The sequence below is a fragment of the Schistocerca cancellata genome, chromosome 5 (assembly GCF_023864275.1).
Source record: "Schistocerca cancellata isolate TAMUIC-IGC-003103 chromosome 5, iqSchCanc2.1, whole genome shotgun sequence".
NCBI classification, from domain to species: Eukaryota; Metazoa; Arthropoda; class Insecta; order Orthoptera; family Acrididae; genus Schistocerca; species Schistocerca cancellata.
Genome location: NC_064630.1, coordinates 589,895,497 through 589,909,056, shown reverse-complemented (window position 1 = coordinate 589,909,056; position 13,560 = coordinate 589,895,497). Strand labels below are relative to the sequence as shown.

General features: G+C 44.0%; 1 protein-coding gene and 1 non-coding gene across 2 annotated transcripts in view; one reads left to right on the top strand and one right to left on the bottom strand.

Moving 5' to 3' along the window:
• The window catches only part of LOC126188961 (laminin subunit alpha), a 364,582-nt gene that overhangs the window by 16,434 nt on the left and 334,588 nt on the right, over positions 1-13,560 (top strand). The window lies entirely within an intron of this gene.
• Trnas-cga (transfer RNA serine (anticodon CGA)) lies at positions 4,303-4,377 on the bottom strand. Its single transcript has one exon. It is a non-coding gene; the product is annotated as a tRNA-Ser (tRNA).

The following is a 13,560-nucleotide window of genomic DNA, read 5'->3' as shown; positions in this document are numbered from 1 at the left end:
TCAGTAAACTGTCGTGGAAAGCTCACGTTCAGGATCTTGTTCAAAGACTTAATGCTGCCATTTTTACTATTCGAACTGTATCTGAAGTAAGCGATCGTTCGACATGAAAATTAGTCTACTCTGCTTATTTTCATTCGCTGATGTCGTGTGGTATTATATTTTGGGGTAATTCTTCCCATTCTAAAGGATATTTTTGGCTCAGAAATGGGTGGTTCGAGAAATAAGTGGCGTAAGTTCGCGAAGTTCTTGTCGACCCCTGTTCACCCTTGACTTGCCCATGCTCGTTCTACTCGTCCCTCACACACCTAGGAATGTTTTAGAAATATTACTTGTACAGCTGGTATAGGAGACATGTAATAACATTTTATCGAGATCTGAAGATTGTAACCGTGCTACCCGATCTTGGCTAAAAAGTTCACCTTCTCTCAACTAAAATGAAAATTAATACTGCTTCATTTCACTTACACAGTAGGCCCACATTCTGCTATTGCGCCAAACAAAGCCATGAGCCACAGCGTTAACTGTTAAATTAGTTAAGTGTCTTGTGACTAGGGCGTCCCGTCGGGTAGACCGTTCGCCGGGTGCAAGCCTTGCGATTTGACACCACTTCGGCAACTTGCGCGTCGATGGGGATCAAATGATGATGATTAGGACAACACAACACCCAGTCCCTGAGCGGAGAAAAATCTCCGACCGAGCCGGGAATCGAACCCGGGCCCTTAGGATTGACATTCCGTCGCGCTGAATACTTTTTTTTTTTTTTTTTTTTTTAATCTCATTTTGTTCGCTTTTGTTCGTTGCATCTGCTTGGTGCGGACGTCGTAAGACATCCATTGAAGTTCGTTGTTGATCGATTAACTCAGTTTTTTTTATTACAGAAGGCACGTAATCCTCTGACCGAACACGCTGAGCTACCGTGCCGCAGTACTCAGCTACCGGGAACAGACGACAAATTAGTTAAAATATTAGACAAACTTTAAGTACCTGTAATCCGTAGAAACCAAATATCGTAAAGAATGCAACAAAGTTGACCTCGCTTGCTCAGCGACGCCATTGTGTTTAAACCGAAATTAAAATATATAAAGGCACCAACTCCTCTAATTAGAGCGAAGTACAGAGGGTGGCCAGAAATACGAAAATACCGAAAATACATTCCTATGCCTAAAACAGTGTAGGAAAACCCATTGGCATCCAAAGCAGCTTTCAGTCGCTTGGGAATCGATAAATATAGGTCCTTGATAGTTTTCAAGAGAATCTTATACACTACTGACCATTAACATTGGTATACCACGAAGATGACGTGCTACAGACGCTAAATTTAACCGACAGGAAGAAGATGCTGTGATATGCAAATGATTAGCTTTTCAGAGCATTCACAAAAGGTTGGCGCCGGTGGCGACACCTACAACGTGCTGACATGAGGAAAGTTTCCAACCGATTTCTCATACACAAATAGCAGTTGACCGGCGTTGCCTGGTCAAACGTTGTTGTGATGCCTCGTGTAAGGAGGAGAAATGCGCACCATCACGTTTCCGACTTTGATAAAGGTCGGATTGTAGGCTGTCGCGACTGCGGTTTATCGTATGGAGACATTACTGCTCGCGTTGTTTGAGATCCAACGACTGTTAACAGAATACTGAATCGGTGGGTTCAGGAGGGTAATACGGAATGCCGTGCTGTATCCCAACGGCCTCGTATCACTAGCAGTCGAGATGACAGGCATTTTATCCGCATGGCTGTAACGGATCGTGCAGCCACGTCTCGATCCCTGAGTCAAAAGATGGGGACGTTTGCAAGACAACAACCATCTGCACGAACAGTTCGATGACGTTTGCAGCAGCATGGACTATCAGCTCGGAGACCACGGCTGCCGTTACTCTTGACGCTGCATCACAGACAGGAGCGCCTGCGATGGTGTACTCAACGACGAACCCGGGTGCACGAATGGCGAAACGTCATTTTTTCGGATAAATCCAGGTTCTGTTTACAGCATCATGATGGTCACATCCGTGTTTGGCGACATCGCGGTGAACGCACATTGGAAGCATGTATTGGTCATCGCCATACTGGCGTATCACCCGGTGTGATGGTATGGGGTGCCATTGGTTACACGTCTCGGTCACCTCTTGTTCGCATTGAAGACACCTTAAACAGTGGACGTTACATTTCAGACGTGTTAGGACCCGTGGCTCTACCCTTCATTCGATCCCTGCAGAACCCTACATTTCAGCAGGATAATGTACAGGCCTTTCTGGATACAGAAAATGTTCGACTGCTGCCCTGGCCAGCACATTCTCCAGATCTGTCACCAATTGAAAACGTCTGGTCAATGGTGGCCGAGCAACTGGCTCGTCACAATACGCCAGTCACTACTCTTGATGAACTGTGGTATCGTGTTGAAGCTGCATGGGCAGCTGTACCTGTACACGCCATCCAAGCTCTGTTTGACTCAAGGCCCAGGCGTATCAAGGCCGTTATTACGGGCAGAGGTGTTTGTTGTGGGTACTGATTCCTCAGAATCAATGCACCCAAACTGCGTGAAAATGTAATCACATGTCAGTTGTAGTATAATATATTTGTCCAATGAATACTCGTTTATCATGTACATTTCTTCTTGGTGTAGCTATTTTAATGGCCAGTAGTGTAGTATACATCCCGCAAAAGTCAAGTTCAGGTAACAATGATGGATGTGGATAGCGATCACGCACCCTTCTCTACAAAGTAGACTACAAAGATTTGATAATATTGAGTTCTGGTGACTGTGGTGCCCAGAGGAGGTAAGACAATTCATCCTCGTGCTCACAAAACCAGTTCTGGACGATGCGAAGTGTGTGGGCAAGGGCCCTGTTGTATTGGAACGCAGCATCGCCATTGGAGAACAAACACTGTACCATGGGATGGATATGAACAGTCAAAATGGTCACAGGAAAGCGACAGAAAGGCGGGTCACATGGAATACCACGACGCGGCTACCCAAATCATCACCGAAAGAGCCCATATTTCATTCTTGGAACTTAATCTCAGCCAGAAGTTCGAAAGATTGCGAAACGAGACTCATTCGACCAAACGACTTTCTTCCATTGCTCCGTAGTCCAGTTATTACTGCTCCGCCACCACGTTTTCCTGTTACAGGCATTTGCAGAACTGATGAGTGGTTTTGGAATTCCAGCTCGCCCTGGAAATCGCTGCTTATGGAGCTTCCTTCGCATTGCTTTGGTGCTGTCATGGTACGCGAAGAGTCTGAGCAGTAGCTAAATCTAGAGATGCATATAATTAACAATTAGGCGACTTCAGAATTTTCAAAAATTTTTATTGTGTCCCTCCAACTCCGCACCATGTTGTACTTTTACCTCTGCAAAAGGCCTAGTCGCTAGATTCACAGGACGCTAGTTTGTGTCTGTGGCCCATACGTCTGGGTGTACATTCGTTAATATGGCTGCCTCTAAGAGACAGTAAGCAGAAAACTTTCGAAGGGTAGCACTTTAGCGCAGAGACATCCGGATGGATAATAAACTAAGGTAAGTTACCAACGGAAGCTCAAGTCTGCCTACTTTGACATAGAAATTTTTCTCGTTGTATTGATCTGCAGGCGGGATTGCGTGCATACTTTCAGTCAGAGTTGCCATATGGTGTAGCTGCTACAAGAGGGCAAACGATAGCTTCTATTCAAAGCAGCTGTTTTCCTCCTCACATGTTTATACAGGCTGAATCGTCTAAAAGTTGCACCGCAAGTATTGTGAAAATGGTAAGCGCTTTTGATGCGCATTTTTCACAGAATGGACTGGTAGTCAGAGACTCGTATTGTCAGCCAACAAGCAGATTGTAATAATACTTAGAAAGCGTATTTTTATGCAAACGTGCACTCTTTTAATTGGAACGATACCTATTGACTCTAACAACCTAAAAGGAGAGTAAATTAGAACGTCAGTGTGCCAGAATGAGATTTTCACTCTGCAGCGGAGTGTGCGCTGATATGAAACTTCCTGGCAGATTAAAACTGTGTGCCCGACCGAGACTCGAACTTGGGACCTTTGCCTTTCGCGGGCAAGTGCTCTACCAACTGAGCTACCGAAGCACGTCTCACGCCCCGTACTCACAGCTTTACTTCTGACAGTATCTCGTCTCCTACCTTCCAAACTTTACAGAAGCTCTCCTGCGAACCTTGCAGGACTAGCACTCCTGAAAGAAAGGAGACTGCGGAGACATGGCTTAGCCACAGCCTGGGGGAGGTTTCCAGAATGAGATTTTCACTCTGCAGCGGAGTGTGCGCTGATATGAAACTTCCTGGCAGATTAAAACTGTGTGCCCGGCCGAGACTCGAACTCGGGACCTTTGCCTTTCGCGGGCAAGTGCTCTACCAACTGAGCTACCGAAGCACGACTCACGAGATACTGGCAGAAGTAAAGCTGTGAGTACCGGCCGTGAGTCGTGCTTCGGTAGCTCAGTTGGTAGAGCAGTTGCCCGCGAAAGGCAAAGGTCCCGAATTCGAGTCTCAGTCGGGCACACAGTTTTAATCTGCCAGGAAGTTTCACGTCAGTGTGGTTTGTTGTAGGATTCTAGTGCGATGTATCGTATTTTGAAAAGTTCCCACAGAAAGAAAAAGATTCGATTATTTTTCTGGTTGCCACGCCAAATTAAAAAAAAAAGATATAGCAAGTACATTGTCTCCAAGGCACTGAAAATAGATTTTCACAAAAACAGCACCGGAAATATTTTGGCGAAAGGCTGGTCGCGGAAGAAAGGACTAAAGATCACCTGTACCATTCGCCACATCTATGAGGGTAGATTAACATTAGCATTGAGGGAAAAAAGGGGAACCGAATGAAGTTATAACTTGCATTATGATGTGCATTGTTCGACATCAAATCAAATATACCAAAGACAGAAAGTGACAGTTCAAATCGTCTCAGTGATACATTATCTCTTGGGCTAATGAAAAATTGCGAGTCGATTTGTTTGGATGTTTACCTGAGTATTCTTTCGCCGTTTTGAAAAAAGTTAATATTTCCATTTTTAGTGGAAAGTATAGTTAGATGTTAAGCTTTGTAGGGATATTGACTGATATCTGTTCTCGTTCAGGTGTAATGGTCTCAGGAAATGTGGGATCCACTGCCTTTAGGTGGCAACTCACGTATCGCTAGCTAGCACTCCGTTCATGCAAACCTGAATATCCATAAGGTAATTTTTATCAAGCACTCACGCTGATCTATTTGCCTGAAGCGTGATAGTTTTCACTGATGCAAGCTAGTGCAAGCATACCAACATGCACTTGTTCGAATATGTGTACCGAAAATACACAGGCTTGAAAGAGCAAACTTAAGCTTTGAGGCAGTCTTCGTAACTGCACTATGTCGACTGATGTGAAGTAAATCAGTCGTAAGTTACCTAAAAAGTTTCGTAGAGTGTGTCAAAGCTAGCCTTGCTTCAGGAACATTAAATGGAAAGCCCAACACTGTTAGGGGACGTCCATAAATTACGTGAGCTCATAATGGGGCGGGGGGATCCGGCAAAATCTCATCAAATCTCTTTTAAGGGGAGGAGAGATGGCAACGTAAATCTCACGCAAACTATTTAATTCAGGGTATGTACGTTATTAAATGGACAATACGTAAGTCCCTACCAACTTATAAGGCCTCTCTGAACTGAACTGAACAGAATACTTTTAACTTGTGCATGTCTAGAAAAAAATGTGTGTGAAATCTTATGGGACTTAACTGCTAAGGAACCTCTGTGTCGTGATATTCTGCGACGCAAATAAAGCCCATATTAGTGTGTTCAACATGAATTTTTATCAAAATATTTACAATGCTTATATTAAGCAGCATTCCGACAAGTCGAAAACCACGTGCGAGCAAGAAGCTAATCGTTTGTGGAAGGAACCTAAGCTGTAGTTCACCGACAAGAATTCGCTTCGTGATCATATTAATAATGAGACTGAAAAGCTAAGTAGTCACACAGTCCAAAGGAAAGAACTAAAATTGTTGGCTTCCACCTTCGGAGTAATAAAAGATTCAATGGCATTTAACGTACAAAATATACGAATAAAAGTTTAATTTTTTAGCGTTGCGTCGGAGCGGTTAAAACTTTTTCATCGAGCCTTTTTATCCTCTGTGTCTGTCTGTCCGTCAGCCCGAATGCAAGCTAATCATTTGTTAAAACACTGTTTAATGCACTTTATAAATGAAACATGGTTTTCTTGAAGAGCAGTGTTCAAAACAAAATTAATTTTATTTTTTTTATTTTTGCTTACCGTAACTACAGGACATATCTCAAGTGAGGGGCAGTAGATGGTTCCATCATAACTCACCAAACCTCACAAAGAGAGGAGTCTGAATTTTACAGATAACACCTCACATATTTAATGGAGTCATCTAAGGCAGAGAGGGATGTTGCATGCTTGTACTTTTAACAAAACACAAATCAGTTGATCCCATCACAGACAAATAGGTCGTTATTAAAAACACACATTATCCCATGGACCTCTATAAGAGCGACGAGACAAAAAAAATGGCCAAGTGCGAACTGAACTCGCGCACTGCGGGCTCCGTACAAACTTAATTATGTATATAAACTGCTGGCCATTAAAATTGATACACCACGAAGATGACGTGCTACAGAAGAGAAATTTAACCGACAGGAAGAGATGCTGTGATATGCAAGTGATGGGCTTTTCAGAGCATTCACACAAGGTTCGCGCCGATGGCGACACCTACAACGTGCTGACATGAGGAAAGTTTCCAACCGATTTCTCATACACAAACAGCAGCTGACCGGCGTTGCCTGGTCAAACGTTGTTGTGATGCCTCGTGTAAGGAGGAGAAATGCCTACCATCACGTTTCCGACTTTGATAAAGGTCGGATTGTAGCCTATCGCGATTGCGGTTTATCGTATCGCGACATTGCTGCTCGCGTTGGTCGAGATCCAATGACTGTTAGCAGAATATGGAATCGGTGGGTTCAGGAGGATAATACGGAACGCCGTGCTGGATCCCAACGGCCTCGTATCACTAGCAGTCGAGATGACAGGCATCTTATCCGCATGGCCGTAACGGATCGTGCAGCCACGTATCGATCCCTGAGTCAACACATGGGGACGTTTGCAAGACAACAACCATCTGCACGAACAGTTCGACGACGTTTGCAGCAGCATGGGCTATCAGCTCGGAGACCATGGGTGCGGTTACCCTTGACGCTGCATCACAGACGGGAGCGCCTGCGATGGTATACTCAACGACGAGCCTGGGTGCACGAATGGCAAAACGTCATTTTTTCGGATGAATCCAGGATCTGTTTACAGCATCATGATGGTCGCATCCGTGTTTGGCGACATCGCTGTGAACGCACATTGGAAGCGTGTATTCGTCATCGCCATACTGGCGTATCACCCGGCATGATGGTATGGGGTGCTATTGGTTACACGTCTCGGCCACCTCTTGTTCGCATTGACGGCACTTTGAACAGTGGACGTTACATTTCAGATGTGTTCGACCCGTGGATCTACTCTTCATTCGGTCCCTGCGAAACCCCAAATTTCAGCACGATAATGCACGACCGCATGTTGCAGGTCGTGTACGGGCCTTTCTGGACACAGAAAATGTTCGACTGCTGCCCTGGTCAGCACATTCTCCAGATCTCTCACCAATTGAAAACGTCTGGTCAATGGTGGCCGAGCAACTGGCTCGTCACAATACGCCAGTCACTACTCTTGATCAACTGTGGGATCATGTTGAAGCTGCATAGGCAGCTGTACCTGTACACCCCATCCAAGCTCTGTTTGACTCAGGTTGTTGTGGGTACTGATTTCTCAGGATCTGTGCACCCAAATTGCGTAAAATGTAATCACATGTCGGTTCTAGTATAATATATTTGTCCAATGAATACCCGTTTATCATCGGCATTTCTTCTTGGTGTAGCAATTTTAATGGCCAGTAGTGCATATGTATGTAGTTCATCCATCCTGGGACTCTGGAATCTCAACGATTTTTGCCAGTTATCGATACCGGCAAGATATTTGCCCCAGGAATTCTGGGACTATATCAAAATCGCAGTAGTTCCACAGACTAGCCCGGTCATATAACAAGAAGCGAATAGAAGACTTCAGTTTATTTATGTAGAGAGAGAGGATGTAATATAACACTTTTATTTACTTAATAAAATATAATTACAACTTATTCTTCTGATGGATGATGAATGCAGTGAATGGGGAAAGGACTGCTACGGTCGCAGGTTAGAATCCTGCCTCGGGCATGGATGTGTGTGATGTCCTTAGGTTAGTTAGGTTTAAGTAGTTCTAAGTTCTAGGGGACTGATGACCTAAGCTGTTAAGTCCCATAGTGCTCAGAGCCGTTTGAACCGTTTTGAATGCGGAAATGGTAAAAGATGTTTTTATGTGATATAGTTACAATTTAACAAGTTCAAAAATATTCACTATACTTCTACTCTAAAAGCTTGCTCCTTGCCGAATTTCATGATTCTAGGTCAACGAGAAGAACCCTATAAGTCGTGATGAGTGAGTTTGCGAGTATGAAAATATGTGAGATAAATAATCGAATCTTTTGATTGCAATGACTTAGAAGCTTGAATGTTTTACACTGCTCAAGGGACCATAGACTTTCCCACGTGACATACATCTGAACTTGATACGCCAAACTGATCCAGAGAAAAAGGAGTCTTAAAAGGTGGACAGACAGACTGACGGATAAAAAATGACGAAAAGGTATTTTTTTCGTGTGATACAATTACAAATCATCAATTTTCGGATTTTGCCCGTACTTGTACTGCGAAACTTTGCATCGTACCAAATCCGATGAGTGAGTTTTCGAGTATCAAAATATGTGACATTAATGGCCGTATCTTTTGATAGCATTGACAGAAGCTTATAATCTTCCGCCGCCAAGGGACCATAGACCTTAATATGTGACATAAATTTCAACTTGATTTCGTCTATCTATTCCTGAAAAAAGGATTCGTAACAGTCAACAGACTAACGGACAACAAAGCGACCGTATAAGGGTTCCTTTCTTACAGATGGAGTCACGGAACCCTTAATTGGACGGTATTTATTAATGTGGAATAGGAAGAGTAGAGATGTGGAAGTCAAACACTTGTGTATTACAGGTGTGTACTGATGAGTGCATGAGGCTTCATATTCTCTTCAGCTCGCGAGAATCAAAATATTGTTCTCAGTTTTTTTTTTTTTTTTTTTTTTTTTTTTTTTTTTTTTTTTTTTTTTTTTTTTGTGGTACAGCTCCTCTCATGATTGCTGCCAGCATTTTGATCATTGTGTTACGAGTGATGTTGTTGTTCCTTGGGTCTTCAGTCCGAATGCAAGTATGATGCAGGTGTGCACTCTAGCCACTCCTGTACAAGCCTTATCATCTCTGTATAACTGCCGACTGCCGCACCTTACGTCAGTTTTAGTCTGCTCGCTATTTTCAAGCCTTGGTCTCGATGTACTGTTTTAATCCCTCCCCCTTCCCCCATGCATCCCTCCATTACCAAATAGATAATTCCTTGATCCCTGTGTTCTATCGGTAGATTACTTATTTTACTCTGGTTTCTTTTCTCCCTAATTCGATTCAGTAACTGCTAATAACTTTCAACCTTCTCGTGTAGCATCATATTTCAAAAGCTTCTATTCTCGTCTACGTTTCACTTCCTCTAAATACCTACAGACAAGACTTCCACACATTCAAATTTATATTCGATGTTAACAGATCTCTATTTTCCGCAAATGCTTTTCTAACATTGCCAGACTGCATTTTACATCCTCTCTTCTTTGGCCATAGTCTTTTGTTTTGTTTCCTTCAGCATCGTCTGGTTTAATTTGACTACATTCCAAGTCCTTTGGCATCTCTTACAGAATTAGAATGTCATCACCAAACATCAAAGTTTTTATTTGTTGTTCCTGAAATGTAATTCCATTTCCAAATTTTTCTTGATTTCTTTCACTGCTTGCTCATTGTACAGATTGTGTAACGTCGGGGATAGGCTAGAACCATGTCTCACACCCTTCTCAACAATTGCTTACCTTTCATGTCCTTCGACTCGTACAACTGCAGTCTGGTTTCTGTACAAGTTGCAGATCACATTCGCTTCCTGTATTTTATCCCTGCTACCTTCTGAATTTCAAAAGTGTATTCCAGTTAACATTCTCAAAAGCTTTCTCTACATTTATAAAAGCTATAAACGTAGGTCTTCCGTTCTTCAGTCCATCTTCTAAGTGGTAGCGTCCTCTGTTTCTGTATTTCTCTGGAACGCGATCTGATGTACCCTGACGCTAACTTCCATCAGTTTTTCCATTCTTCTGTACATAATAGGGAGCCGGTACTTTGGAAGCATGATTTATTAATAAATGGTTCCGTAATACTCGCACCACTGCCTTCTTTGGAATTGGAATTATTACAGTCGCCTTGGGATCTGCAGGTTTTTCAACTGCCTTTTGCACCAAGCGGAATAGTCTTTTCGTGGTATGTACTCACAATGATCTCAATAGTTCTTGGGGAATGTCGTCAACTTCAGTTGTCTTGTTTCGCTTTACGTCGCAAGCTGTCATAGGATGTGCGACAATAAAGTAATGAGACTGATGTGAAAAAAATATTGCTTACCGTTTTAGTCAAGTTTAGTGTTCTCTCCTTCAAAGTAGTTCCCTTCTGATTGCACACACTTTTTGCAGCGCTTCTGCCATTGATGGTAACATTTCTGGAACTCATCTTCTGTAATATCCTCCAAGACCCTCGTCGCAGCGTTTTGGATATCTTGTGTTGTTTGCAAATGGTGTCCCTTGACCGCCGTTTTGACTCTTGGAAATAGAAAAAAGTCGCATGGAGTGCTATCTGGTGAATAACCTGGCTGTGGTAGTACTGAAATTTGTTTTGAGGTGAAAAATTGCTGTACTGGCAGAGCAGTATGGAATGGCGCATTATCGCGATGCAGAATCCAATTATCAGCCTGAACCCTTTTTCTCACATCGCAACTGCAAAGCCAACCGAAACGAGCAAATTGTTTTCTTCCGAATTTCAAGCATTCCAAGCACAAACTGATGCTTACACACGCATCCTTGTACTGTATGGAGGTAAATATGTTTGCACATACATGCTTATCGATGTTGCAGTTACGCGTATGACAGCCTTTAGATGCTATCTTCAGCTTTGCTTGGATCGAAGAGGTCTGCCGAGGACCGGCACGTCATCTTGCTGGGAGCAGACAGCAGGCAGCAACAAGTGTGAGCCACATGTGCCGCCAGCTGGGCAGCTGCCGGTCCCGCATCTGCCTCTGCCCCTGATTATTCTCACACTCCGCTCCTCGCCCAACCCCCCGGGCCTTTTTTGCCACGTCTCTGAGCGAGCGGCCCTTGTCAGTGAAGCTACTGCTTGCTCTCTTACTGAGAAACAAAGGAGCTGTTGAAAGCTGTTCTCCACACGGGAGTCACTCTCGGAGCCGTTAAGTGCGTATCTCCTGATAACTCTGGATGAATGGAACGCTGGACGATATTATGAACCGACGAAGAATGGGATTAAGTTTATATCAATCTTCGTGAACCCCTACGACCATTTTCAACAGTGAAAGTATTCCAAGGCAGTATTAAAGGGCCTTGCTGTTAACAATATATTCACAAAGACGCGATGTTGCAAAGACGCTCATTCTATAGCTATAACTTGACGATGACGGATAGGTACGCTGTCGAAATGTGTTTTGTAAACGAATGCACCAAGCTGGTAAACCGAGACTAATGCATACACTGACGAACCAAAACATTGTGACCGCCTGTTTCATAGCGTGTTGGTCCACCTTTGGAACTCAATACAGCAACGATTCTGCATGACATGGATTGGATTCTTAGCAGGTTTCCGGAAATATGTGGTAGCATCTGTCAATGCGCAGGTCATGCAGTTCCCGTAAATTACGGGCAGGTGGTTTGTCGGTGCGGAGTTGACGCCCGATAGCATCCCAGATTTCTTCTTTTGGGTTCATATCAGGCGAATTTGATGGCCAAGACATCAGCGGAAGTTCACTACCGTGCTCCTCAAATCATTGTAGCACGATTCTGGTCTTGTGGCATGGATAGTTATCCGGATGGCGATTTGAATCTCCCTTTTGCCTAACATAGCTCCGCTTATGCAGCGAAGACGTTGGACTCGCATTCGAAAGGAGTGTTCAGACCCCGCCAGACCATTTAGGTTTAGCCTTTCCATGATTTCACCTTAAAATAGGATAAGGCGAATGCCTGGAAAATATATTTGAAAACGAAATGTCCGGTTTACTTTGCCATCCTTGTCCGTTACTAGCCTTTGTGCAGTTCAGCACTGTGGCCAGCGGCTATCACTTCGTCATCGACATAACGTTAACCCTTTATCCTGTTTTCCTTCTTTGCGATGCACTGTCACCTGCGTCAGTTTACTTGGCTAATTACATACTGATGGCTCCATCCCTCGGACAACAACCTAACATCAAGCAAAGCAGCCAGAGTACAGTTACTACTTACTCATGTATTCACGAAAATATTGTATGCGATGTATTTTTTGATTAAACGGTATTCTAATAACTAAAATCATCAGCCGATTCCGACCAAGATACTCTGATAATTATCGTTGGTTGTAACGCAAACGCTGTAACTCAAGTTTCCCTCCGACGTATTTGCCCTTAGTAGGAACCGCGAGACTTTCACAGTGGTCTGTCCTGACAACATCGTGTAGGGAAAAAAGGAATAATATTGTGCTAAGATTTCACGTCTCCGAGACCGAACTCACACGCAAGGGGACCGCGACTACTCATGGTCACCGATTTCTTCCAAATTGATAGTATGCACAGACCCAGCCAGAACATTATGACCACCGACCTACAATCGATATAAGCCCGTTCAGGCGATAGCAGCGTCACCTATTGAGGAATGACTGCTAGTCAGACACATGCACGGTGCAGGTATTATCAGTGAGCGTCTGTCCCTGTGTAGATGGGAAGACCAGCTATCTATCTGAGTTTGACCGAGGACAGATTGTATTGGCCCGGAGGCTCGGCACAAGCATTTCGGAAACTCGTAATTTGGGTGTTCAACGAGTGCTGTGGTGAATACACTCCTGGAAATTGAAATAAGAACACCGTGAATTCATTGTCCCAGGAAGGGGAAACTTTATTGACACATTCCTGGGGTCAGATACATCACATGATCACACTGACAGAACCACAGGCACATAGACACAGGCAACAGAGCATGCACAATGTCGGCACTAGTACAGTGTATATCCACCTTTCGCAGCAATGCAGGCTGCTATTCTCCCATGGAGACGATCGTAGAGATGCTGGATGTAGTCCTGTGGAACGGCTTGCCATGCCATTTCCACCTGGCGCCACAGTTGGACCAGCGTTCGTGCTGGACGTGCAGACCGCGTGAGACGACGCTTCATCCAGTCCCAAACATGCTCAATGGGGGACAGATCAGGAGATCTTGCTGGCCAGGGTAGTTGACTTACACCTTCTAGAGCACGTTGGGTGGCACGGGATACATGCGGACGTGCATTGTCCTGTTGGAACAGCAAGTTCCCTTGCCGGTCTAGGAATGGT